At 38.9% G+C, this 26769-nt stretch overlaps 1 long non-coding RNA gene across 12 annotated transcripts in view; it reads left to right on the plus strand.

The window, feature by feature from the left end:
- Window positions 1-13112, plus strand: part of LOC107321661 — a 114275-nt gene extending 101163 nt beyond the window's left edge. For 11 of the 12 annotated variants that reach the window (XR_004309151.1, XR_004309158.1, XR_004309150.1 and 8 more), the window contains 2 exons: window positions 71-9494; window positions 10936-13112. This is a non-coding gene — a long non-coding RNA (uncharacterized LOC107321661). The remainder of the gene's footprint in view (window positions 1-70; window positions 9495-10935) is intronic. The other variant, XR_004309147.1, reaches the window with a different exon arrangement.
- Window positions 13113-26769: the final 13657 nt, after the last annotated feature.

The raw sequence follows: 26769 nt of genomic DNA on the forward strand, positions 1-26769 counted from the left end.
TCTTAAAATCATATATCTTAATTTATCCCCTCAGAGTGCTATATATATATTTGTATGCTTTCCTTTTTAGAAAGGTGCAGCTTTCCAGCCAAGAGTGCCTGAAATCAGTAAGGAAGAAGAATCTCAAGAAGTATACAGCCCAAATCTGCTCGCTGAGAGTGATGGGGGCAGGAATGTGGTCCCACACCACATTCTTGTCTCTAAACTGGAGAGATACGGCTTTGAAGGGTGAACTATTCAGTGGATAAGGAATTGATTGGAAAATCTCAGTCAGAGGGTTGTGGTCAACAGCTCTGTGTTCGGCTGGTGATGAGTTGTGTCCCACAGAGTCATCTTTATCAATTACATAGATTATCTTCGAGGTCCCTTTCAACCCAAGTCATCCAATGATTCTCTGATTCCATGAAATAAGTGATGATAATCTCAATACCTGTTTTGTTCTCCTCAACACATGAACGTGAGCTGGCTCTAGTATGCCATGATCACAACATCTGAATAAATATAACTACTACAGATATTTTATTTTTTTTTCCTAGCAGGAAACATAACTCAATTCAAAGGAAAGAAAAATATTGAAAGGCATAATGAAGTGTAAGAATGACAGCATTGGTATCTGATAGAGACTGAAACAAATTTGAGGTTAACAAATAAAAGAATTAATGGAAATGGAATATGACTACATTGGTTCTCCTATGTGTTTTATTTCCCCCGGGTTGAATTTGCATTCAAACTACGTTAGATATCTCCCTGAGAAGATTACAGTGCAGAGCAAAAATAACTAATTTCATTGAAAATGAATCACACTGTGAGGTATGTCTTTAAAGATATAGCTCTGACAAATAAATCTGCTACAATCAGCTTCCTATTTAATTCTTAATATACAGTAGTAAGTTCATACTGCAGTGAAGCATCTGACTTGATTTTACTGCAGTCAGAAAACATACGATATGCTTTCTGTCAGATTCTTCTGAAATAAAAATCAACAGCAGAAGAAAAGAAAACTATCCAGTTTTGCAATGAAATGAAGAAATGGCATCAAGGGAAGGAAATGTATACACAGGATTGTTCATATTCATAACTCATGGCCTATATGTTTGCTTTTAAATAATTTTTTGTTTTTATTTTCTGACAGGCTTTTCTTCAGATACATAAAATCCCACAAAAATCTCAAGAATAATTTTATTTATTTATTTTAATGAAGCTGAGAGGAAAGGGCAAGCTTCGAAACCTCAGAGAAAGCTCACCATCTAGGATAAGTGGATCATACTGTGTGCTGTACATCTGCAGGCAAATGGGCCTTCCTAATGCCAGTGGACTGCTCTGAAAGTGTAATTGGAATGTGAGTGATGCAGTAAGCCTTGCACTGTTGATGTGCAGAGACCAATTTCACTCATTGTACACAACTTGATCATGACAGCATGGAAAAGAACTATTTCATGGCTTAATATGAATCTACTGGTATATCTGATACAGTAAAATGTGCTTTTCTTTTTAATTGAAGACAGTTCAAATAAATGGTTTAGAAAACAAACAAACCAGCTTTCTTGGAATAAAGCATTTATTGTTCTTGCAGCAAGAAGAGATCAAAGGCAAGCAAAACTGCCGTGGTGTTGTGCACTTTCTTACTGATCTCTAAAACATAGTAGAGACCCTGAGGCTTAAAAATGAATTCCTCTAGAAAGGGGTTTTGTCCTCTTTTTTTCACCTTGGAAGCCACTGGTGTCTCAGTGTGCTAACTGAATTTAACCATCCTAAGAGAAGGGTACAGTGTCATGGAGAAATCTTCACTCCTGTGTATTCATCGTTGTTTTTTTTTTTTTTTTCTTTGTTTATTTATTTTCACATTCCAGTACTCAGCATTCTTTTTTATAGGATCTGGTAAATCTGATCAGTGGTCTTAGTATGAAGGCTATTTGACTATTTCTTAACATTGCATATAATTTATTCGCATAATGATAGGGGAAGAAATATATTTTCTGACATATGCATTTGCTAATGAGATATTCAAAGTGTGAGAAGTTGGGGAGGATATGGGAAATAAACTCTTTTTGTGGACAGAAGCAGCAGTTACCCAAGCCCAGAATACCTCACTGCAATATATATGGCTGATATAGAGAAAATCTCCTACTATTACATGGTTTCAATCAAATTAAGATCTAATTAATGATTGCTTTTTTGACATCACATAAATAACTGGCAATCTGCGACCTACACATTCAGGATCGATACCAAAAACAGGGGAGATCCATCACAATGGTAGAAACTTACAAAATACTAAGAGACCCCAACAAGCATTCCACACCCTTCTTTGCCTTTCCCCAAGATGCTGCTCCTAAAGCACCCAGACCCACACACATTTCATGCTGCTTTATTACTCCTACCTAACAAGATCTTCCTTTTTCTAAAGTCTCCTTGTAAGTCCCAAGCTAATGTTTAATCCAGCTAATATTTGTCTTCCTCAGCTATTCCATCAGTTTTGGCCAGACGCCCTCTTGAGAAGCATTAGGTTTTTAAGTGAAGTGATTTCTGCTAACTTTTCTGTCTGTACAGCTAAGGTTATCCTCACCATCTAACCAAGCAGAGATGTTGTGTGGGACCCCTATGTTCACCCTTTGAACACCACTTGACACTACACTCATTTTATATGTATAATTGTCTCACTGCTGTAACTCTTTTATACAACACAACTATCATAACCCATACTATAAGGTTTAATGATACACACAAAATTGCTATTATATCCAAATCCAATTCTCTCACCTGGCAAAAATACAGCTGAGTGATCTGCCCAGTTTGAACAGTCTCTAACTCCAGTGATGCCTTTCTGCATTTATTTTAGTAGCTCTTGTAACACTGTTCTCAAAACTTTCTGTAAGATTGAGCACATAACCAGCTGCTGCTACCCAGCTTTTTTGACATGGAGGAGGGACAAGGTGACAACTCATTTGACAAGACAAATGACAGTATGATGTGGGGTTCTTTTGCCTTCAGTTTCAGTGAAGTCATCTGCTTTTACATAAAATGTGCTGGAGTGCATCAGGTCTAGCACTGTCAGATCAGTGGATGAGTGAGAGTTTTGCTCAAGTACAGCCTCACCTGCAGTGAGCAGCTTTGGGTGCCATGGTATAAGAAGGACAAAACTATTAGAGAGTCCAAAGAAGAGCTGAAAAGATGGGGAAGGGTCTAGAGGGCAAGATATATGAAGAGCAGCTGAGATCCCTTGATTTCTTCAACCCATAGCAGAGGAGCTGAAGGGAGGTTTCATGGAGGTCTGCAGCCCCTCACATGGGGAGCAGTGGGGCAGCACTGAGCTCTCTGCTCTCTGGTGATAATATTCTTCACCAGAGGCTGGTAGGGCCTTGGAATAGGCTCTCCAGGGCAGTGGGCATGGCCCTGAGCCGCCAGTGTTCAAGGAGCCTTTGGACGGTTCTCTCAGAAGTATAGTTTGGATGGTCCTGTGTGGAGCCTGAAGTTAGACCATTCTTGTGGGACCCTTCTAGCTATGGATATTTAGTGATTCTATGAAAATGCTTTCAATTGCCTGTGAAACCTTGGCTATCTTGAGAAAAGCATGGTGAGGAAGGTAGTTTGTGCATAGTTTTAAGTAACACGGAGGCTGAATTCACAAGTGTAAAGAGTTTGCAAAGGGTTCATTATTGTCCATTATTTGGAATAGGATGCCCATACTGGCAAATTGTTTGCACAGAGACTGGTGCAAGGGCAGTATTTCTCTGGCTTTTTATGTGGAGACACTATATGCCCTATCCTTTCCTCAGCCCAGCAGGATATCTTCTTTGCATGCTGGCAGCAGAAATAGCATCATCTGTAGTTAAAGCTGGATGAGGCAGGGAAATGAGGCAAGGCAAGGAGCCAGGCTGTCTCGAAAGGCCATGCTGGGCCTGAGAACTTCTTGTGCAGTCCTCCCCACTGGTGCACAGGTGTTTCAGAAAGATTAAGTGACAAACATTATTGAAAAGTATGTCATCATTTAACACCTGGAAGATAGTTTCAACTACACATTTGAACACAGCTCAGCAGTCAGAGGCACCTCAGCTTTCCATTTATGTCCATCAGAGGCTCCCTGAAACAGGTAAACCATTTACTACTAAACTCATAATCATTTCTCAGAGGCCGGATCATACAACTTTGTGCATTTGTTCCAGAACATATATTCTGTGCATCAGAATGAGTAATATTTCTGACAGAGACAATTTGTGCTTTAAATACATAACCTGTTATAAAGGCAGCTTCAAGCATTTATTTATTTATTTATTTATTTGTCATTTACATTAATGACAAAAACATGGGTTAAATAGAAGTTGCAATATAAGAGGGAAGGAGTGCATGACACAAATAATTACTCCTACAACTAGATTTTGCATTTTCTATTATGTACTATCACTTGAAGATAGTGCAATTTTAAAACTATTTCGTCAAGAAAGGAAATGTATGCAGTTGATTTATTAAAATCTCTTCAGCACTAGTCATTTCATTTTATTAGAGTCAAAACATCTCATCTAGCAAAGCTAAGCATTGTATTTCAGTGTAAGCATTTGGACTGTGCTAAAATTCATCTAAAAAACACTCCGTGTTTTAGTTTTAGAGTAACAGTTTTCTTTCCAAGGAACTGCAAAGTCATGTTCACTGTGCCAAATTGTGGGTCGATGTTTGTTTGGTTGGATGGCTTTTTTAAAAAAAAATTTAAGTATTCAATTGATTTAATTCTTCCAAAAATTTCAAATTTCCCTCTAAGAAATATGAACTACTTTATTACAAATGTTTTTGTGTAACCAAATAGTGGCTCTCAACATATTCACAGTATAAATAATCATCTTATCCTCTGTCCCTAACCCTCTCTTAGCTGCTATTCATTAAAATCCAGTTTTCGTATCAGACCTGCACCAAGATTACTGAATATAGCAGAAAAACTAAGAATGTCACATTTTCCTCACCTCACTTCTGTTACCCTATCTATCATGCAACAAACCCAATGTAGTTGCATTTCTGCCCACCTGGAATCGGCTACAGCATTATGAGTGAAACATTTTAAAATGCTCTGGTAATGTCATTTACTAATAGCTCCTTCTGAGTCTTTCTAAGGTGTCAGGGACTGATTTGTACGATGGTGTTTTTTTTTTAAAGTAAATGGAAGAATTTGCCAGTAACCACCTCTTCTTCTCAATAGCCTGATGTATTCTAGTTCAAACATTTAAAAGCTTATTCTGATATATGGTTGCATTGTCTAAAGTAATCTCGGCTCAGCTGCATCCTTTCTAAAATATATAATAATAGTGCCTCAGCATATGCTGGCATTAAAATGAAATGAAAAGATAAAACAAAGCTTTCTCAGCAAAAGTTTTACCTATATTTTTCATCCTGACTTGGGCTCATCCAATTTAGTAAGTTCCATCTTAGCTGAGTCATTCTAAATAGTGGAATATGTAGCCTGGGTCACTGCATTTATGTCAAACTGGGCCAGGATGACTCGTGTGACTGTGTTTCAGCAAAGAAACTTGTCCTCATCTCAGCTGTATTTTTGCTACATGCAAAACCTGTAGAGTTGCATGCACTTTGTCTTCCCAGCACAGACATTTAATCTGGATACTGAAGAGTGTTCTTCCATCTCTGCAGCCACTGGAAGCACTTCCCTTGGTGCCTCTGGGTCAGGTGAGGGGTTCAGCACTCAGGCATCACTGCGTACTGCAAACCTAAGAGGCAGGCAGGTGAGGGAGGCTTGCAGGCAGCTCACCCAAGGGCTGGTGTGTGGTTCCATGAAAGGGATGCTGGGTGAAACTGCAACTTTTATTTTATTTTCTTTTATTATTTTTTAATTAAGATTCCTCATTCTTTGCTCTTTCTTTTCTAAAGTATTCTTTATTTTTAGCAAATTGGATTCCAATAGAAGATATCTGATAGGTAATTCTTGGGGAACCAGAGCACTTCTTCATATTTATCTTTGCTCTCACTAATCCTTATTAAAGGATTATTTTTTCTCCTATAGACTATCCAGAGGGACGGAGTGATCTTTGGAATTTGGACTTTACCTTTAGTAAAAGGAAAAGCTACACATAGGATGTTGCTTCTGTTCACATTAACATTTATAGATGCATTAATTCTCCTCACCTGAGTACAATTAAGAGTTTGCATGAACATTTGCAGAACTGGAGCCAAAATAATTATAGTTTACATAGGAGTGTGACAGGGAAGCATTTCATTACCACAATTAATCCTTTAGAGCACCACAAAAAGGCCAATTTCTCAGTTAGAATAGAACAGATTATGTGCTGCTAATCAAAGGTAAAGTTTATGTAATACAAATAAACAATATTTAATATTATAGGATTATATAATATTTAACAGCTTCATAATTCAAGGTTATTTTTATTTTGCAAATGCTTATTGCAAATGAAGAGAGAATGAGAAAGTCTTTTTTTATACTTGAAGACACTTGGATAACAATTTTACATTAGGTGGCACTAATTCCCTATTAACTGGTATTAATGTGATATGCAGAGTAATGCAATCCCATAGAGCTTATGTATAAGACTTGGCAAAGCATATATTCCTTCCATGTACCATATACAGATTACATTAACCTTCAGATGTTCTTTAGCACCAACTCAGAGTAAGTTTTGAGGTCATGGACAATTTCAGAATCCTGGGTTGGTCTCAGATACCCAGTACATGTGTCTGTTAACTGACATGATGAGTGATTGGCATTGAATCAGAGAAGCTGCCGTTCTTCGGTGGATGAATATTAGAGAACAATCACTGAGGGTGCCAAGCCTTTTTATTTTATGATGAGGTAACTTTTTTCTGCACACAAGAGTTTCTATCAAATAAAAAGATAAAAAATGATGTGGTCTACTTTAGATGATGATGTGGCACAAAAAAAAAAACCCACAAAAAACAGCAATTCAGATGTAATTTCTCAATATGGCTTCGTACTCAGTTAACTGTTTAATGAAGCAGATTCCCTTTTTCATTGCATTGCATATTCTGCCAAGCCCAGGAAAAAATTCTGGCGACTGACAGTAAGCTGTCTGATTTCACAGAAGTCATGCCCAGCTGGGAGGAAGAGGGAAGAAAGAGAGATGTTTCAAAGAAGAGATAAGCCATGTCTATACATTCACAGTAACATGGGAAACCTCCTGCGCATTGGGCACATAAAGTGATATGTTACCACTGTTTGATACTGGCAAACTTACAAATAAAAGCCCAGAATAGGCATAACAGTGAGGACTCTGCCTGAGACCAGTAAGTCTGCTCATGTGAAATGGAACACAAATATCATTCTGTATAAGGATTTGGATAGGAAGAGACCTCAAAGAGCATCTAGTTCTGACCTAACTGCCATCCACAACCTCTCTTGGCAGCATGTTCAAGCACCTCACCACCCTCTCAGTGATTTTTTTTTCCTGTGACAGCTAATCTAAAGCTCCCCTCTTTTAGTTTAAAACCTTTCTCCCTTATCCTGTAATTAGCTAGCTATATAAAAAGATCCTGTTTATAAGCTCTCTTTAAGTACTGGAAGGCTGCAGTGAGGTCTCCCTGAACCTTCTTTTCTGCATGCTGAACACACCCAGGTCTCCATGCCTGCCTTTGTAACAGAGGTTCTTCAGCCCCTTGTCTGAATTTGAATTAAAGGACTCCTGTTTTTATCTGCTGATCCTCATAATTAAAGAAACCCAGTCATACAGACTGGCGTTGATATTACAGACTAAACATATGCATACACCTCTATATGCGTGCATGCATTACGCTTTCTCTGTGGAGCTCGGAACATTGGAAGGTCAGGAGATTGAGCTTTCCATTGACAAAGCATGTTGTCTGCTGAAGGTTCTAAGAAGTCAGGTGGGCTAACCATTTTACTATCACGTTTTTCTTAGCTGTGCTGTACAACTCATTGCCTTATGGCTCCCAGCTCAGCAGCATTTTGTTACAGCGCATGGTGTTTGCTATTGATAACTGTCAGGTTAATTGCTCAGGAGAGTCAGAAGTCCTGTGTGCCAGAGCTAACGCAGGGAAATAATTGACACAGTGGTGGGGGGGCACTGTTCAAAGGAAAGCCTTTAAATGGATTCATAAATCAGGAGTGAGAAATCTCAAGAAGGAGTGGTAAATGAGCAGTTGATACAAATCAGAGGAAATGGATTTTCTCAAAGGTGAAAGCACATCTCAGAGAATTTGCAAAATTAATTAGAAGACGCCAGGGAAATAACATATGAAATACTCTTTTTAGCTCATTCCATGCCAGTGTAGTCCTACAGGAACACACTCCCAGATTGGGACACATTTATTTAATTTCCATGTTTTAAAATATTTGCCATTAATTTATTGTAAAATGAACTAGAAGATAATGTAGCTGCTGATTTTTGCTGATCAAATTGGATCTCCAGCTAATCCTACCTACTGGAGATAACCACAGTGACGTGTTTCTATATTTCACCCATCCCAGTGTATCACTACCCCACATGTCCTCACATGTCCTCACAGGCCAACACTTGTGATTGAAGCCTATGAGTTTGTCAGCATTACCATCAGTCTCCCCTTCCATACCTGCCATGTGCAAACAGCCCAGAGCGGTGAGCAGCAGAGAGATGGCAGGCAGTAACACATTCTGGGCTTCCTATGATCCAAATCAGCATTTATCTAGAGCACTGTTGGGTCTTTTACTGGGGATCAGTATTTGTGTTATTTGACCTCATTGCTTTTCACAGGATCAATTTTATTTTATGATTTTAATAATTTTCTCATCATTCACCTATACAGTTTTAAAGGGTGTTTATTTTGCTGTCAGTCAGGAATTTGACCAGAGATTAATGTAGTGCATTGTAAGCCATTTTGAAGAGAATTGTGTTTGCAGAATTATAATATTATTGGCATATTTACAGAGATTTTCATCTCAAACATCTCCCAGGCAGAAAGAGGGAATTACCAAGCATTATGTCCAGAAGGGTCAGGTAGTGGATATATTGGATCTTCCCTGTGTTATATGTACTTCACTATGTGGATCTTCAGATGATTTTAAAAACAAAGCAAACAAACAAAGAACAGAAAAACAAAAACAGCCCCAAACAGTAGTGATGTCTGCTTGTGTGGCACTTGGGAGGCAGCCTGGGGTGAAAGGAGAATTTATTAGCCAGGACATAGGCACCATCCCATGGGTGATACCATACCATCACCACTGCAATTATAGTAGTGCTGTATTTACCCTACAGTGTGATCTTCATGTGAAACAAATGAAAGTCAGGGAAAGACCCAAGAGAAAAAGTTTTTTTCAACTTGTTCTGTGATTTAATACCATTAGCAATATTAATTGCATAGTTTTACAAGAATGCCATAAATTCTTAAAGCGATAAAAGACTGATCTGTTTCCACTGTAGGTATTTTTCAGTGAACAGCTTGTTTTCATGGAAGCAACTTGCTAGTCAAAACAAAAGAAAATGTGGAGAAATTTGGGAGGAGGCTGGGAGAAGACACTATTATTCACAGTGAGTTAAACCTGAGTCCTAAGCTTAGATCTGGATCTTAGGATCTCCTTAAATTTCAGAGCTTTGAAGAATAGCTGCAAATCCCTACATAAACCATCTTAAACTGTCCCCTGGGTATTCCAGAACTTGAAGTTTTGCAGCTTAAGACTGCCTCTGCTATGAATGCGTTGAGAACTGCCCTTAGCTGGTATTGAAGTGCTCTGTACAAATCTGTGGCAGACCTCTATGCTCAAGTGTCTTACCCTTGCCCATATCAGAGCTGCAGAACTGTACTCTTTAAGTCGGATATTCCACTGCTGGCTATCCAGTAAAATCAAAACATGAATTCTGTAACCCACTAGAAGGTCAAGATTATTTTCTGCCCTGAGTGCACATGATTTTTGATAGAAAAAGCAGATTTGTGCATTGCCTTTGGGAAAGCAGATCAAGAGTGAGGCTCCACTCCTGCTCCCCGTGGATGTGAGAGGACACATGTGAAGACAACACCGTGATGACTGAATGAGAAACATTGCAGAGTGCAGGAAGAGCATCTGAAACAAAGTTTGACCTATTTAGTTTATCAGGTCATGTGGTGGTTTTCTTGGGAAGGTGGGATGTTTTTAAGAAGGGTAGAAAGGATAACTCAGGGAATTAATGACCTGTCAGGCTCACCTCTCTAACAAGGAAGATCATGGAGTAGATCCCTCTAGAAGCTAAATTAATGCACTTGCAACAGAGGGAGGTGATAGCAGACAACCATCATGGCTTCACCAAGGGCAAGTGCTTAATGACCATCCTGGTGACCTTCTATGGGGCATAACTACATCAGCAGACAAGGGAAGAGCTACTGACCTCCATTTGGACTACAGTGAGGCTTTTGACATGGTTTGCCACAGCATCCTTTCTCTCCAAATTGTAAAGATATAGATACAATGGATGGACGTGGCAACTGATAATCATTAATGTCTTGATGTCCAGAAAGATATCAGTGATAAGTGGTGCCCCACTGGGGTCAGTACAGGAACCAGTGTTCTTTATATCTTCATCAGTGACTCTGACTGTAGGATCGAGAACACTCTTGGCAAGTTTGCAGATGACAGCAAATTGTGGTGTGGCTGACATGCCTGAGGGGTGGGGTGCCACCCAGAGAGACCTAGACAGGCTTGAGCAGTGCACCCAGGAGCACCTCATGAAGTTCAACAAAGCCAAGTGCAAGTCTTGCTCCTGAGTCACAGCAACTCCTGCTATTAATACAAGCTACAGAATGAAGGATTGAACACAGCCTTATGCATATAGTAATAGAGATATTACAAATTCAGTCCTTTAAAATGTTTTTTAAAACCTATAAGATGCTACAGGCATGCAAAAGTTAAACTGCAGTTATCAGAGCACTGAATCAGGAAATGATAGGAGATGCTCCATGTGTGTTGATAAATGGATGACAGAATTTGTACTTCCCCAGGGGCATGGATCCTCCAGTACTCAGCTGACCACGCAGATGGGACCACAGCAAGAGTAGGAGCAATGCAGCTGAACTATGAGGTACTTGGGTTTGCTGAGCCAAACAAGTATCTCAGCAGATGAAGCACTGACAGCATCACAGTTGTAGGCGCACCACTTTGAAAAGTCCAGAATGTAGTTTCTTTAACTTCCTTTCACATTTAATATAGAATCAAATGAAAGAGGACTCAGCAGAGCCTCTCTGTAGCAGTGACCTTAGTAAATGTTTAGAGCAAAGCCTACAGTGTTACAAAACATAAATTCAAAGCAACAAATAAAACAAATAAAAGAAAAAGCAACAACATCCCTTTCTGGACTTCATTTTTACTGGAAAGCAGAAGAGCGGACCATCATGATGATTAAGACACCAGCCATTAACTCACAAAACTCTCGGAGATACCTAATTCCCTGCTACTGTGCCTTTCTCTCATCATTTGAGCAGTGCAAAAGTGCAGAGAAATAGGTGATAACGTACTAGCAGAGTGACATTAAGGAAAATTAGGTTTTGTATAGCAGAAAAAGTATGTATGAAATGTGACTATGAGAGAACTTCCAGTGACTAGCCATTTTGCACAGATGGTTGGGGCAATATTATGCAGTGTTCTCTTTTATAGCAGAGCACAGAAATAATCAGCATTTTTTATGTCCACACTTCTTTATTAGTGTTCACAGGAATAAGGGTGGCAGTATGGCTTAAACACTATGTATTTATACCCTAAACCACAAATTCTCATGCTGTTTCCTGCTAACAATTGCACTGTCAAGCCTCCAGAGTGCCTTGAAGAGCTGTCTTCAGCATGTAAATGTTGACTGTAATGGAATGAGACTGAAAAACATGAGAAGCAGCAAGAGGTGGAGTATGAATGCAGTATCATAATCAGTCATTGGTGGCAGTCATTAACAGCACCAGCATGGATATAAAGCGCATTAAAATAATTTAATGCTTTACACAGAGCATCCCCAAAGGTGAGTGACTGAGGTGGTGTAAGATGACAGGAAAAAGACTCCCTTCTACTTATGAGCAGTTCCCCCTGAAGAGGGAGGAACTGAAATAGATCTTTATTTGACTCTGAACAGCAGAAAGACCAGTGGTGCTGCCCTACTTCCCGTTCCAACTCATGATCTCTATCCACATATAGCAGACAGAAAGATATTGCTAAAAGCAGGGGTAGATATATAGAGATGTTAGGAGAAAATTGATATTTTCATTCAAAGTCTTTTCCTTCTTAATTCTGCCAGTTGAGGGGAAAGTGGGGCAAAGAAGGAAGCACTACCTACATTAAGTGTAACATTACTTTTCAATCATTTCATCAAACCCAAATATGTAGATACAAAGGCACTCTCATTGCACCCAAGTTTTGTGCTGAATCTGTATTGAAAAAGAGATTGGATTTGAACAATGTTTCAAATATGATAGTACATGTTATTGTCCAAGTTCTACCTTGTATTTAGTTATGAAATTGGTTGACTTTATATATTGCTCTGCAAGGCAGCAAAAGGTCTTTCAGATCCCAAAGCAAACACAGTATTTGCTCTTCTGATATCTGTGTTCAAATGTAGCTGTATCTGGAGCAGACATATATATATATGAGAGTAAGGAAATATCAAAAACCATTTCAAGAATTCATGTGCATTAACAGAAGAAAAAGGGGGAGAAAGCTATATGATTGAACTACAAAGTGAATGTAGGCAGGGAAAAATTAATTTCACAATCTGGAATGTGAGAAGAGCATCAGTACTTAACAGGCCTTTATGGTGAGACCTGTTGAGGGATGTTTAATAAGTGTAAGGGGCCAGGATCCCATTTGCACCTCACTCTCTGGTAGCCCAGATGCCACAGGCAGAGCAGTGGAGAAAGGTCCAGTGCTGACTGTGGTTGTGTAGAGTGGGGAATAGACGCACTGGTCATTTACCAATAAACATCTCTTCCTTCACATGTGAGGGAATTTCTCTCACCAGCTTTCCTACTGAACTGCTAATGAGGTAATGTTGACTTAGCTTGAAAACTGTAGTGAGACTGTGACTCGAGTAGATGTGATAGTGGGTGTCATTTCATGCCAACTTCATTTGACTTTGGCTCCCTAAGTTCAGTCTGGGACCAGCACTGCCAGCACAACTCTGATGCTGAAATAATGAAAAGGTGCCTATTTACCATATTTTTTTTTTTTTTTTTTTTTTTTTTTTTTCTTTTTATAATATTGTTGTGCCAGTCTCTGAGCTTTGGCTATTTGTTGCTACTGAATTAGAAGGATAAAAAAAACTTTAAATCACACATCTTCCGCTTTTCTACTCTCTACTGAGCTGCTACCACTAAGATTTACTACTCCAAAAGGAATGCCAGATAGGGAATTTCTCAGCCTTGAAGGGAGATAGAACAGCTAGATTTTTTTTCCTCCAAATAAGCAGATGAAAAATGGAAGTTTAAATGAAAAAGAGATGTGATGACTCTTTCTTTAGGACTGCTCTGCTGAGGTGCCATGCTCTCTTCCAGCAGTGCCCTGAACATCCACTTGTGGGAAGAGCAAGAGTTACTTCCCCATTAGGACATGAGCTCTCACATAAAAGCAAGGGGTGGGTAATAGTTGCCACAATTCCTCAGCTGAGCATCTCAGAAAGGAGCTGCTTAGAAAGAGAAAGGCACCTCCCCAAGGTTGGACCTGAAATAAGAGCTCTATATCCTTCTGTTAAAGTAGCACAATAACCTGGAGAAAGGAGAGTCTGGAAAAAAATAAAAAGAAAAGACATAAAGTCCAAAACATTCACACAAAACTTCAGCTCATATTTCTATGAAGGACACAGAAATTTTATTAGTGATATCATGAGTGGAAACTGCTAAAAAATGAAGTCATAACGCTGGTATGGAGGGCTCGATGAGAATGAATGTCAAGAATCCCAAAGAATGAAGGGGCTGTTGCGCAGTCCCGGGCTATGGGTAGTGTCTGCTTTAAAACAGTTTCTGTCCTCCATAAAACACAGTAATGTCTTTGCCACAAGCACTTTTCAGTAGAAGCCATTGCCTAGAGCTTATATTTTGACTTTCCTGAATTTCATCTCAGCATTCAGGTACAGGTGAGTTTTCTTGGGAGTACACTGGCATTGCTCCACTTCAGCTTTCTACTTCAGATATTTGTAAAAACACTGATGGGGAGGGAGGCAGCAGAATGGGTTGGCAATGGAAGGAAAAAATGAGATGAAAAAGGCTTTGTGATGGCAGAGCTGAATGTAAAGTCTCTGGCCCTGATGGGGGAAAAGCTCACCCCTGTCCATCAGCAAGAGGCACACAGCTCCTGGGCCAGCCCTGGGGACGGGGGCCATGCAGGTATCCTGCCCTCCCGGCAGGGAATGGGCACCAGGTGCTGCCAGTGAAATGTCATCTTCTGCATCTGCATGCAGGGCAGTTTTGTACGGTAAGCACAAACTTTTCTGACTTTTTCCCCAGAAAGAGCTGAATGAATGTTTTATGTGCAGATTTTCTGTTAGTCTGTGAGGTCAGCGTGCCAGATGCTTGCTGCCAGCAAAGAACTATCACTGTTTTACTTTGTTGCTGACTTTGCAAATATATATTGTACACAGACCACGTTTTTCTCACTTTGGTACAAGACCCCGTGAACAAAATAACAAGTAAATAAACCCAGAAATATAACCCTTTCATATTCCTTAATTAAAATATAAATGGCATGTGTTCTACTAGGCTTAAAATAAATGCATAGCAAATAATATCAATATCATGAGAAATGCCCTTTTTTTTTTTCCCTCCCTGTGTTATAGTTCACATGCATCTACAATCCAGAAGTAAATTATTGCCGGAGGAAACGGAGTGAGAAATGCCCTCTCAGTTCCTTTGACACTATACAGTATATTAAGAAAGGAGACTAGGGGGAAAAAAAACTAAAAATCTTTCCTTTTTCAAAAATATTTGTTTAGAAAAATCTGTCAGGAAGACAGTCTGTGCAAAGAAAATATTTACTTAATAATTTATTCTGGTAAAATGAGTTGGTATGAAAAAGCATTAACCTCAAGTTTGTTACATGTATATTTAAACAACAACAACAACAACAAAAACTTAGACACAGTATTTGTGACATTCACTCTTTAACATCATCTAATAAAATAGTGGCATACACTACTTACACTTTTCTGTATTATATATGAAAAAACAAAATCAAAAGTTGGTATTGCTTGAGGGGATGAGCTACGAAAACATATTTCAGAAACTCCGATAGGTTATAACTTAAGTTACTGCATATATGAGAAACATATGCTGGTATTAAAAATTAGACTTCAGAGACTTAGAAAATTCTGCAATTAAAGAGAGCTAAGCACTGAAAAATCCAGAGTCAAACATTTTTTTTCAGGTAGGACTCAAAAATATGAATCTACTACTCTTGAGAACATACCACTCCCAGATAACAGCAATAGGATGAGAGGGAAATGTTTTAAGTTACACCAGGGGTGGTTCTTAGTAAAACTTTCTTCTCAGAAAGAGTGGTGAGGCGGTGGCACAGGCTGCCCAGGTGCTGGAGTCACCATCCCTGGAGGTGTTCAAGTATGTAGATATGGCACTGAGGGTTGTGGATAGCAGCCATGGTGGAGATTGGCTGATGTTTGGACTACATGATCTTAGTGGTGGTCATCTGCAACCTTAGCAATTCTATGATTCTGTTTCAGTCTTCCAGCTCCATTCTTTATGTCTGGAAAAACTGCCTTAATTGATGTGTGGCATTGTTTGACATTTTAGATTGAGATTTTAGGCAACCTCTAGGCAACCTTTTTTTACCCATCTCATCAGCTCTGTGCAATATTGCTATTTGCTATTTGTCTGCATGGTGGAATTTTCTAAACCCCAGCTGTGCATCAATTGCATTCTTCTGGGATAAGACTAAGCCAGAGTGCACACTCAGCAGCACACACAGTGCACTCCAGTTGAAAATGGGTTCTCAGCACATGCAACCAGAAAAGAGGCAGTCTGAATTAATATGAACAGAAAAAGCCTGATATATGATCTCCTCTGTACCATTGTGCTTTACAAGTGTATTCCTTTTTGTCTGTGCTTCTAGATCATGCAGCCACTGTACACATTTTGGAAATATTCATCACAAACTGTAACAAGCCCAGTTCCTTCATACTGTCTGCACAGGAGAGGTTCTCCAGCCCTCTGATCATCTTTGTGACCCTCCTCCGGACCCTCTTCAAAATCCCCACATCTTTTCTGTGCTGGGGGCCCCAGACCTGTGCAAAATACTTCAGATGAGGCTTCGCTAAGTTGGAGTATAGAAGGAAAATCACCTCTTTCTTCCTGCTGCCCACTCCTCTTCTGATGCAGCCTAGGATACAGTTGACCTTCCAGGCTGCAAGTGCACACTGCTGTCTCGTGTTAAGTTTTTCATCTATCAGAACCCCTAAGTCCTTCTTGGCAGGGCTGCTCTCAAGGAGTTCTTCTCCCAGTCTGTACACATATCTGGGATTGCCCTGAAATAGATGTAGCACTTTAAACTTTGCTTTACTCGTGTGGTTCTACTTTTCAAATCTGTCCAGATCCCTCTGGATCACAAATAGGGCAAATTGCATGTTAATAAATGGGCAGATAACAGCAACCTCTGAAATCAATGGGAGTTTTACATGCCTTAACCACTCCCTGAGATGTTATGATTACCTCTGTAAGAAATTTCTTATCCACCTCATCTAATAAAAATGTTTAATTCAAATGCAATTTTGGCTGGTACCTTATTAAACTATAATTAAAGATTTATGATCTTATTATAAGGTAATGTTATTGTTAATCCTTAATAATAAAACACTTCATAAAAGTTCCATGGTACACACAAACCTGAAAGCAGATGACACATTCTGCAAAATATTTACTTTATTTTCTATGTGTCAGCAAATACTGCACTGCTGCTGCTCTCCATAAAATAAGAAGCTAAATAATAGTGGAAGAAACCGACCAAACTCAAGGATTATTTTTTATGACCTATATGCCTATATTGATATCTAGTGGATAAGTTTTTCCATCTTGGTACAGCAGGAGCTGGTGCTGGATGGGGCATTGAGCAACCTGATTGTGCTGTAGGTGTCCCTTTTCATTGCAGGGGAGCTGGAATGGATGGCATTTAAGGTCCTTTCTGACTCAAAGGACTCTATGATTCTGTGAAATTAGTTTTAATTGTAACCAGCTATGCAAAACTTTTGCAAACATTATTCCACAAATGGCAAGTGCTGTCTTATTATGAGCTTAAGATACCGTTCCCAGGTAATGAGCAATAGGATGAGAAGTAGCCTTCTCAAATTGTGCCAGGGAAGGTTCAGCTTGGATATTAAGAAAAGCAGTCACTGTATTTTGTTCAACTCTAGAAAGTGTTGAAGAAAGACAATCATAAATTGTCATAGAGCTACTGGTAATAAAACTGTTGATTTTACTGATATGCAACAATTTTGTTGAACTTTAACTGCACTACAATACACCTCACATACATGAGTTAAGTTATAAACCACTTGTTTTGTATTTTTGCAGTTACCACAGCATTCAGTGTGACTTTTCTGACTGCGTAACACCCATTTGTTGATTTTTAGGAGATGGTAAGGGTTTCTGCTGCTTCCAGTGGTAACCAAAGTGTTCATATGAGTACAATGAGCACCTGCACTGTTTCTCACCCCCTCCTTGATCAGCTGGAAAGTTAAAACAATTCTTGCACCCCTCCTCTGAGGACTTCCTGCTCTGAGTTTCAAGATTAGACAATGGAAGAAACACTGCTGCAATCAGTCCATTACCAGTGCTTTCCTTTGTGGGCAATGATGTTAGACATTGTAAGGCAGAATAACATAAAAGATGGTAATAATACAAGAAAGATAGTGATAGATATCTAAAAGGTTATCTATAGGAAAAACTCACCAATACAGGTACCTACAGTCTGGCTGGAAAATGCAGAGGCAGGCTATACAATCTCCACAAAGGAGCAATCTCAAAAAGATGCTGCCACTCTGGTGGTCAGCCCTTAAATGAAGTCTAGGGGAGGCAGAGTCAAGCTCCACTCCTTCCAGGAGCACAGCTGAATTACCCTCACCTGTGCTCCCACAGCTGACCCCACACTTGCCTCAGCTGATTAATCAGAGGTTCAGCCTGCGATTACCAGTTTCCCATACAACATGATATTAGATGATTTTGCCAGGAAAAATTGTAGGAGTTTGTTTTATGGGATTTGGATCGTATCTTCTATTCCTGCTGTATTTATCTGCACATGCATAGGCAGAACAAAATGTGCTACATGCTTCATTGTCCCTGAGACAGCCTATGACAACATCAGCCATTTTGCCCTAAGGTAAGAGAGGAGTGATTGCTCCCTTGCTGTGTTTTATCTCACACAGTAGGGCAGAGTCTGAGTATCAGTTGAAAATAAATGGACGCTGCTAGTGGTTATACTGTAAATGCAACATAAATAAAGATTCAGTCTAGGAATCCAAATGTGGGGCAGGGGTGTTATTGTTGTTTTTGTTTTGTTTTGTTTGTTTCAACTTATGGTCATTATTTGTTATCCCTTCAGAGCAACCGTGAAGCTAAAGTGGTGTCTTCACAGCTGTTCAAAAGAAGCCGCTTGAGTAGCAAAGAACACTGACAATCTCAGTGTGGTATTTCCTTTACCCTATGGGATATGACTTCCAAAAAAATGAAATTTTACTTTGAAGCAGGAAAAGCTGCAGCACGTTGTTGTGTGTGTGAGCAGGACTGTGTTTTGCTGCTGCAGAACCAGAAGAGACTTTCCTGCTCCACGGATAGTTCTGCAACAGCAAGTCATGACATTGGTGCTACAAGAAATGAAAACACAATGCCTAACTCGGAGTGTCAACAAGTATAAGTTTTAAGGAATAAATATTTTTCCCTCTCCACTTTTTTCAACAATTGGATTTGTTTTTCTCTCTACAGAAACATTTCAGTCATTTTTGGTTTTCTTCCTCCTTAGTTTTGGAAACCTGTATGTTTCTTCAGAGTTGCTCGAGCACCACTTTGATAATACTCTCAAGGACTACCTGGAAAGGTAAATAAATCATTAGTGGCGTTTAACGGAAGATGAAGATACTGGTTCAGAGTAAATCCCCCACAGAATAGGTGTCTACTTAATGGTTATTATTTGTCCAAAAGCTTCTTAAGCCTCTCTGAAAATTAATTTATCAGTTGGGTCAAAATTGTCTCAGTTATGTGCTTACATGGGTAAAGCAGCTTCTAAAATATGACATAATCTACTCACTTATGACATTACATGTAAGACTGGCATTTATACCTTAAATTCCAGGAAATAAGGGACTTTTCTCACAGCTCTGTAACAAGTGGTGTGGTGACCAGCTTAATCGAGAGCAATGTTCTGTAACATATATTTAAGGGTAGATACAAAAAAATACTGTCTATGGCAGGTGTTCATTTTCATTCTTCTCTCGTCTTTCATGCAGTGCAAAGATGCCGACATAATTCAGCTGTGACGTGTTAACCTACTTCACGTTTACTTATGCTCTCACCTTCAATCATAGCTTCTGACAGAGTTCTACAAGATAATTGTATGTTACAGGAAATTTAGCTCTTTTTGCTAACTGTAAATTAAATGCTTTCAATTTAATTATATACATTTACTTTATATTGTTATAAAACAAAAATAAAATATCATTTACCATCAGTGATTCTATTGGTGCTTCTTTTTCTTTTTCTTTTTTTTTTTTCTTTTTTCTTTTTTTTATTACCTGATGATCTCCCTTTTAATTTTTATATATACATATACACATATATATATTATATATATATATGTATATATATATAGTATGTATGTGTATATATATATTATATGTGTGTGTATATATATATGTATATATGTGTATATAATGGAAAAATAATAAACATCAATATGTTGTACAGATATTTGTTCCTGTAATCTAAAATCCCTTGATTTATCAACTTCATTCTACGTCATTCTAGGTAGACAATGCTCACTCTGTATTACAAGATCTACCATAGCATTTTAATGCATGTCATATATTAGGTATCAGAATTATCCTGTCACTTGTTTTTTAAGTATACTTTAAAATTCTACTGAGTCTTCTACGTGATTCTTAAATGTTATATTTAACCATATATTCGCACAAAGAATCTGTAGTATAAATATTAAATCTACTCATAATTATGAGATTATTAATAAAATAGATAGTATTAGTTCAGGCTGCTATCTCTCTCCTGATATTGAAAGTTACTTAACGTATGCTACTGGACTGTCAATGGGCCAGGATCATGCACAAGCATATAACAGAGAGATGATGTCTGTCCTACAGAAATTACAGAGCACAGATCTGTAGAGGAACAAAAGGCAGCTACAGACAAGAGAACAAAAGGTAACAAGACATGACTGGGCAGCACAATGGACAGTAGTCAATAGCCTGCCAGCTTGTTGATTGACAGGCCCTGATAAGAGTTTCCTTTCCATGTTTGTTCCAAAAAAAGAGGGGGAAAACCTTGTTTAATTTCAGCTGTGTAAATTGCTGTCCTTTTAGAGACAATATTGTAACCATTTTCTAAAGTCTCTGTATGCTTATATGCTACATTATATGCCAAATAGCAGTAATTTGTAGAAAATGTAAACTTAGGCCCTTCATTTCCCAGCATGCATTTACTTGAGCATTTCTGTGCATGTGAATAGTTACAGACACCAGGATTAATCCGCTGGATTCATATTCATATACATGTATGTATTAATCTGTGATTTAGCAACTCGCAGTGGATTTGACTCAATTACAGTGAAGGAAAATGACTGATCCTCTCTTCTATCAGTCACTGAAATATTATAGTTTATCAAACTTCTTTTTTTTTTTTTTTTTTTAAATGCTTATAAATTCTGACCTCTTCTTGTCCCTTAGCACTTTCAGAACAATCACAGATACAATAAAAGCACATAAATTTTACAGTGCCAAAATTCATTTAAATAAAATTCAGTCAAGTCTTTTAAATCTTTCTGAAGCAGGCTGTTAATTTATTAATACACAGCAGTAGGAACCAGAGTATCCAGCTCTAAAAAGCTTTTCTGTCTGGTTATGTATGTTATTGGGAAAAAATTTTCTAAAAGTTGCCTGCCAGATTTTTAAAACTAAAACTCTGAGAAGCAGGTGGTCAGATATAATATGTACAATATAATAATCTCAGGTTATAAGAAGCAAGCTTCCATGTGTATTAAGCAGTTTTAAACTACAGGGAAAATACTGTAATAAAAGATGTAGGGGACTTTTTTCTGTTTGTTTTTAATTCCTAAAGTAGAACAAAGCCTAACATAAACCTGATTTCAACACTGCATACATTGACAAGAGTCACAGCCCTGGTCAGAGGCATATAACTCACTCAAAGCATAAAGATTCTCAATCCTTCAGGCGGCTTAAAAAATCTTATTATTGATCATTTCTATGAAAAAGAAGACAAGAATAAATATGTGCCAACTTCTACCTAAAATGAATTATCACTTTACAGCTAGTTCTGAAACAAGAGAATTTAAAGTTGATTCAAAATGACATGTTGTCATGTTTAATGTCCCCCTGCATTCTATTGATAAGGTGACAACATCCTTGGCTGTGCAAATACATCAGCAATGAAGGATATTCTGAACATCCCCGATCTAAACTCCAAAACAGCATCGAGAAGGAAAGGCAGTGTGTGAAGTTTCTTCTCTCATTGTGTGGGAAGAAATCCTTGCCTAACAGGCAGATCACTGAGCAGAAGCCATTCTAACAGCTCCTCCCCTGCTTAGACCTTTGACACAGAAGTGACATTCGCACTGTCTGAGTCAGGAGAGTATCATCAGTAAATAAGGGTTCATCTGCAGCTAGTTCACTTGCAACACTGCCAGAATGCCAATGTCCTGAAATAAGAAAGGGTTTTGTGTTCTTAGCTCAACATACCATAGACATTTATGATTCTCAGAAAGGGGCAGAGGGCTGGTCTCCATGAACTAAGACCCTAGTGCTCTCACCCCAAAACAGCAGCAACAGAAAGCCCCTAGGGTAGCGAGACCAAGGTCCAAAGCCTAAATTCTTTTGTTGTTCCTAAGGCGCCAATCCTTTTATCTCCCAAATGCTGGTCCAAGAACTCTGCTTCTGGATGTATGAAATATGCAGGGCAGCCTTTTATCTGTTTTGACATTTCCACACAGCTCCACAAGTAATCTTTTACTTGCACAGGATGAGTGGCAGAACAATTGGCATGCTTTCAGCTGGGGCCAGATATTCATTGAGATAGATGCATTACCACCTGGATTTTTCCACTGTTGTACAGAAACATTATCTCAGAAATTCAAGAAACATTGCATGGCTCTTTTTTTTTTTGTATGTTTTTCTCATGTACAGATAAATTAAAATACAGCTATTAATACTTAATTAATTGTTACTAGGAATCCAAAAGAGAAAAACAAAAACAAAAACACAAACAACAGAACTAAAGAGGATATGAGGTCAAATTAGTAATATATTGGAAATAACAATAAAAATGAATTGCTTGTATGGAAAGAGAAGTTTGAAAATAAAGTCTATAATTCTTGTTCAATAATACTAAGTGATTATTATTATTATAGTAGATGAAATTGACCATCGTGTCAAGTAGCTGTGAAAGACAGAACTGTTTTTCTTTTATTGTCTCAAAGTTTGCTTTTGTGAGGTCTTTCTGATGATAAGACTCTGACAGGCAACTGCTAACTATCCAGGAGGGTGAATGGTGGGTGTTATCGTGCCATCCCTGCTTAGGACTGCAAAGATAAGCAGGAACAAGACAAGCAGTCTTTTCCAGGGGTGCTGCTGGGAGGAGCAGACCCCTGCAGAAGGTGGTAAATCTTGTGTCTGGCAACAGAGACCTCCAACCCTTGCTGGCTTATCTGTGGGACAGGAATGTCAGAGAAGTTAGTTTTAAATCATTTTACAAAGAAGTGTTTGTTAAGAAGGAGAAGAACCCCCACCGAAATGGGGGATAAAAGACCCTCGCTAAACTGGGGACTTTGGAGACAAACTCCCAAAGACACCTTTGACGGAGAATTCCCTGAGGGGAAAACCTCGTCGGAAGAACCCCCGGGACCGGCTTGCTGCGGAGCTCCCTGGCTGTCTCCCATCCCCCGCGGTGATCAGACGAGTTCCTGAGATCATCGGACCTACTGTGTACCTCGCTGGACCCACGGTGGTGACTATATCTCTTTTGCTATCTGCAAAGACTCCTTGCTTATATTTCCTACTTCCTATCGCCTACTTTCCCTTCCCCGTCTCCCTAAAAACGGCTAGGACTTTAATAAACTGGTTGGACCAACATTTGAACCGTTGCTTCTTAATCTCACGCCGGGTATACACATATCAAAGAACCTTGCCTCCCTCCTACAAATTGGAGCGAGACAGTAGCTATCCCTAGATAATTATCATCCCTCCCCTCCATTTTACTTTGAAGCTTTCAAACCTTCTCACAGAGTGGATCCATGCAGTGCAACTTATGTCCAGCTCATGGATTCCACATAGGTGCCATCACACTGCTGGGGTTACAGCATGTTATCTGGAAGACAGCATGAACCTCACTCTTGCAGGTTTACTTCAGGAGGGGATAAGCTGGAGGTGACGAGAGACTGTAGGATTTAGCTGTAAACTAGTCACAATGCATAACACCAAGCAATGTTAAAAATTGTTAGTTTCAAGGAAAACAACCTGCCATTTCAACATGGAATGGTGGAAGAAATATGTTGACCTGCACTGGCCAGCTTTGGTGAGGAAAACTCATTGTGAACTCCCACTGTGCCTGGAACAACAGAGGCTAACATCATCCTTCAGCAGCTGAGCAGTATGCATGGCTGCTAGCTTACCTCTCTGATGTGGTAATATCTCCAAAGTAAAACAGTGCAGCCTAGCTCATGTGCTAAGTGTCTGTTTTCCTCCAGCGCTTGTAAGCCTTAAATTCATTCCCTACAGACTACTTCAGTATTTTTTATGTGCAGGCAAGCTACATCTAAAATAATAATGAATATGAAATGCCCTAAATATCTAAACACCCTCTATTTTAATGTTATTTTAATGAATATATTATGACTTTAAACCTTTCTGAATTCCTTTATATTTAATGTAACTCTCCATTTTCACCAGACTTTATAATCAAATATAATTTTCATAAGAGACGGAGACAGTTTGCCAGCACTGAAAGGAAAATGCAGTAATAATAACAATAAAAATCATTGTTTTCTGGAACCTTAACCCATTCAACCGAGCTGAGCTAATCAGATTTACCCGTGCTTTAGATATTCAGTGCTAGGAGACAAAGTGTTCCTTACTACAGAGATACTGTGTTTGCTGGGCAAAATTAAAAGAGAAGAGAGATACCTGAGAGGTGTGTGTGGGGCCTTTGAAGGCAGCCCTGAGATGGGGTGGATGTCTATGACCCTATGGAGGTGTCCCAGCCTGACTGTTTTCTGTCTTCTGCCCTTTTTCCTTCTCTCTCAAGCACTGGGCTCTGCATCTACTTGTTTCTCTCTTTCCTAGAGCTTGTAGGCTTTTCTTTTTTCCCCCCTTTCTCCCTTTTCCCATTCTAGGGGTCTCAGATCTTTGACAGTTTGTTGCCTGGCTTCCAGTTTCAGATTTTAGAACAGCACAGCATTAGCCTGTTCTTTCAAAATAGAGAGCAGTGGCAGCTGGCCCCTGTAATCAAATGAATATTTTTACTAGCAGCAAGGATTTGAAGAGAATACATGACAATTCTTACTTACTCTTTTTGAACTTGAGAATTGCTATGAGTTGAATATTTGAAACTGTTAAAAGCCCATTTAAATAAAACATTGGCAAAGGGCCCAAGACAAAGCCCAGGGATGTCAATTGAAAGACATTTCCTTGGCTTCAATGCACTGCATGACTGACTTTATAGAAACAGAGATTTTCCAGTCATACAAAAGCAATTTGGGGATAGTCATTTGGTTTTCAATAAAATCAGTCTCGCATGCCTGGTATCTTAGCTCACATAAAGCTCAAAGGTGAGTGTGTGACCACCTACAGGTTACTAGAGGAAATAAAGGGTGCATATCTGACTAAGAATGGGCAAAAAGTAAAACACACATCACAATTCACTGAAGATCCAAGAACAGTAAAAGAAAATATCTTAAAATACATTTTCAGGGTAAACTTTAAATATGACCACTACAGATGTTTATATGGAAATACTGGAAAACTACTTAAATTTTGTCATTTGGGCAGCTGCAGGTTAAGAGATGAATAACAAAACAGGTTTATCTTGATTGATCTTTGGTTATTCCTGCACTCTTCAAAATGCTAAGGAGAATATTAGAAAGAAAATGGGACTACTGTGGGTTTCCCTAGACTATTATACTCTGCTTTGTCCATGAGCTGGTAAATCAAGATGGTTTACCCGGACAGCATAGTTATATGTAATGTGTGATTGCTTCTCACAGTAGCACTTTATCAAACCCCCTCAGATACTATGACAATATTCTGATGAACAAGAAGAGGTTTATGGCAAACTTGGACAAAGAATTCTAATATTCTAAAGGCCTGTGACTCATTTACACTGCAGAAAACAACCCTTTAAACTTGCAGGTAGTCAAAACAGCCATGAAAATATCACTAGGTGTTGATCAGATGTGCTGACTGATTAACACATTGCATACTCATAGACTTTTGAGCCCTTTGTTGGTAGTGCTTAGGAAGACAAAATTAATTATGATGTGCAAATTAAGGTGTATGGACATTCCAGTCCATGACATCAGTGAACTCAGCAAACTTTGTAGTTAAATCTATGAAGATATGGTCACAAATTATGATGGTATAAAATCATAGAATTACAAAGATTGGAGAAGACCTCCTAAATAATCTAGTCCAACCATCCACCTATTATTATTATTTCTCCACAAAATCACATCATACAGCATCTAAATGTTTCTTGAACACCTCCAGGGACTATAATTCCACCACCTCCTTGGACAGCATTTTCCAGTTCCTCATCACTCATTCTGATAAAAGACTTCTCCTGATATCCAACCTGAATCTCCCTTGGCACATCTTGAGGCCATTACCTCTCACACTATCACTGTTACATGGAAGAAGAATCTGAATCCCACCTCTCCACAACTTCCTTTCTGGTAGTTGTAGAGAGATCAGTAAGTTTTCCCCTCAGCCTCCTCTTTTCCAGACTAAATAATCCCAGCTCCCTTAGCTTCTACACATAAGACTTTTCCTCCAGACCCCTCACAGCTTCATTACCCTTCTTGGGACATGCTCCAGCACCTTGATGTCTTGTAGTCAGAAGCCCAAAGCTGAACAGAGTACTCAAGGTGCTCACTAATGCTAAGCATGGGGGAGCCATCACCACACTGCTCCTGCTGGCTACACTATTTCTGATACAAGCCAAAATACCACTGACCTTGGCTGCATATGCACACTGCTGGCTCATGTTTAGCTGAGCTTCAGCACCCCTACATCCATTTTCTCTGCACAGTCTTCCATTCACTCTGCCTTTATATATGTCCAATGAATAAAAACAAACGTTATTGTATTACACTCCCCTCAAACAAACAAACAAATTAAAAAACAACAACAACAACAAAGCAGATTCTTTTTTGTTATATTACATTACAAACTGAGGTATTTTATATTCTTTCTTAACATTCTCTTGTGAGAAGACTGATTGGAATGAAAAGACCAATTCAAGTGCATGGCCAAAAACACTGTGTTGCCTCAGCGTCAGTTTTTCTGACACATACTCAATGTTTCAAACTTATCAGACATGAAGGTGAAAACCTTTTCATTACAGTTC

This window comes from Coturnix japonica, chromosome 1 (genome assembly GCF_001577835.2).
Source record: "Coturnix japonica isolate 7356 chromosome 1, Coturnix japonica 2.1, whole genome shotgun sequence".
In the NCBI taxonomy this organism is placed as follows: domain Eukaryota; kingdom Metazoa; phylum Chordata; class Aves; order Galliformes; family Phasianidae; genus Coturnix; species Coturnix japonica.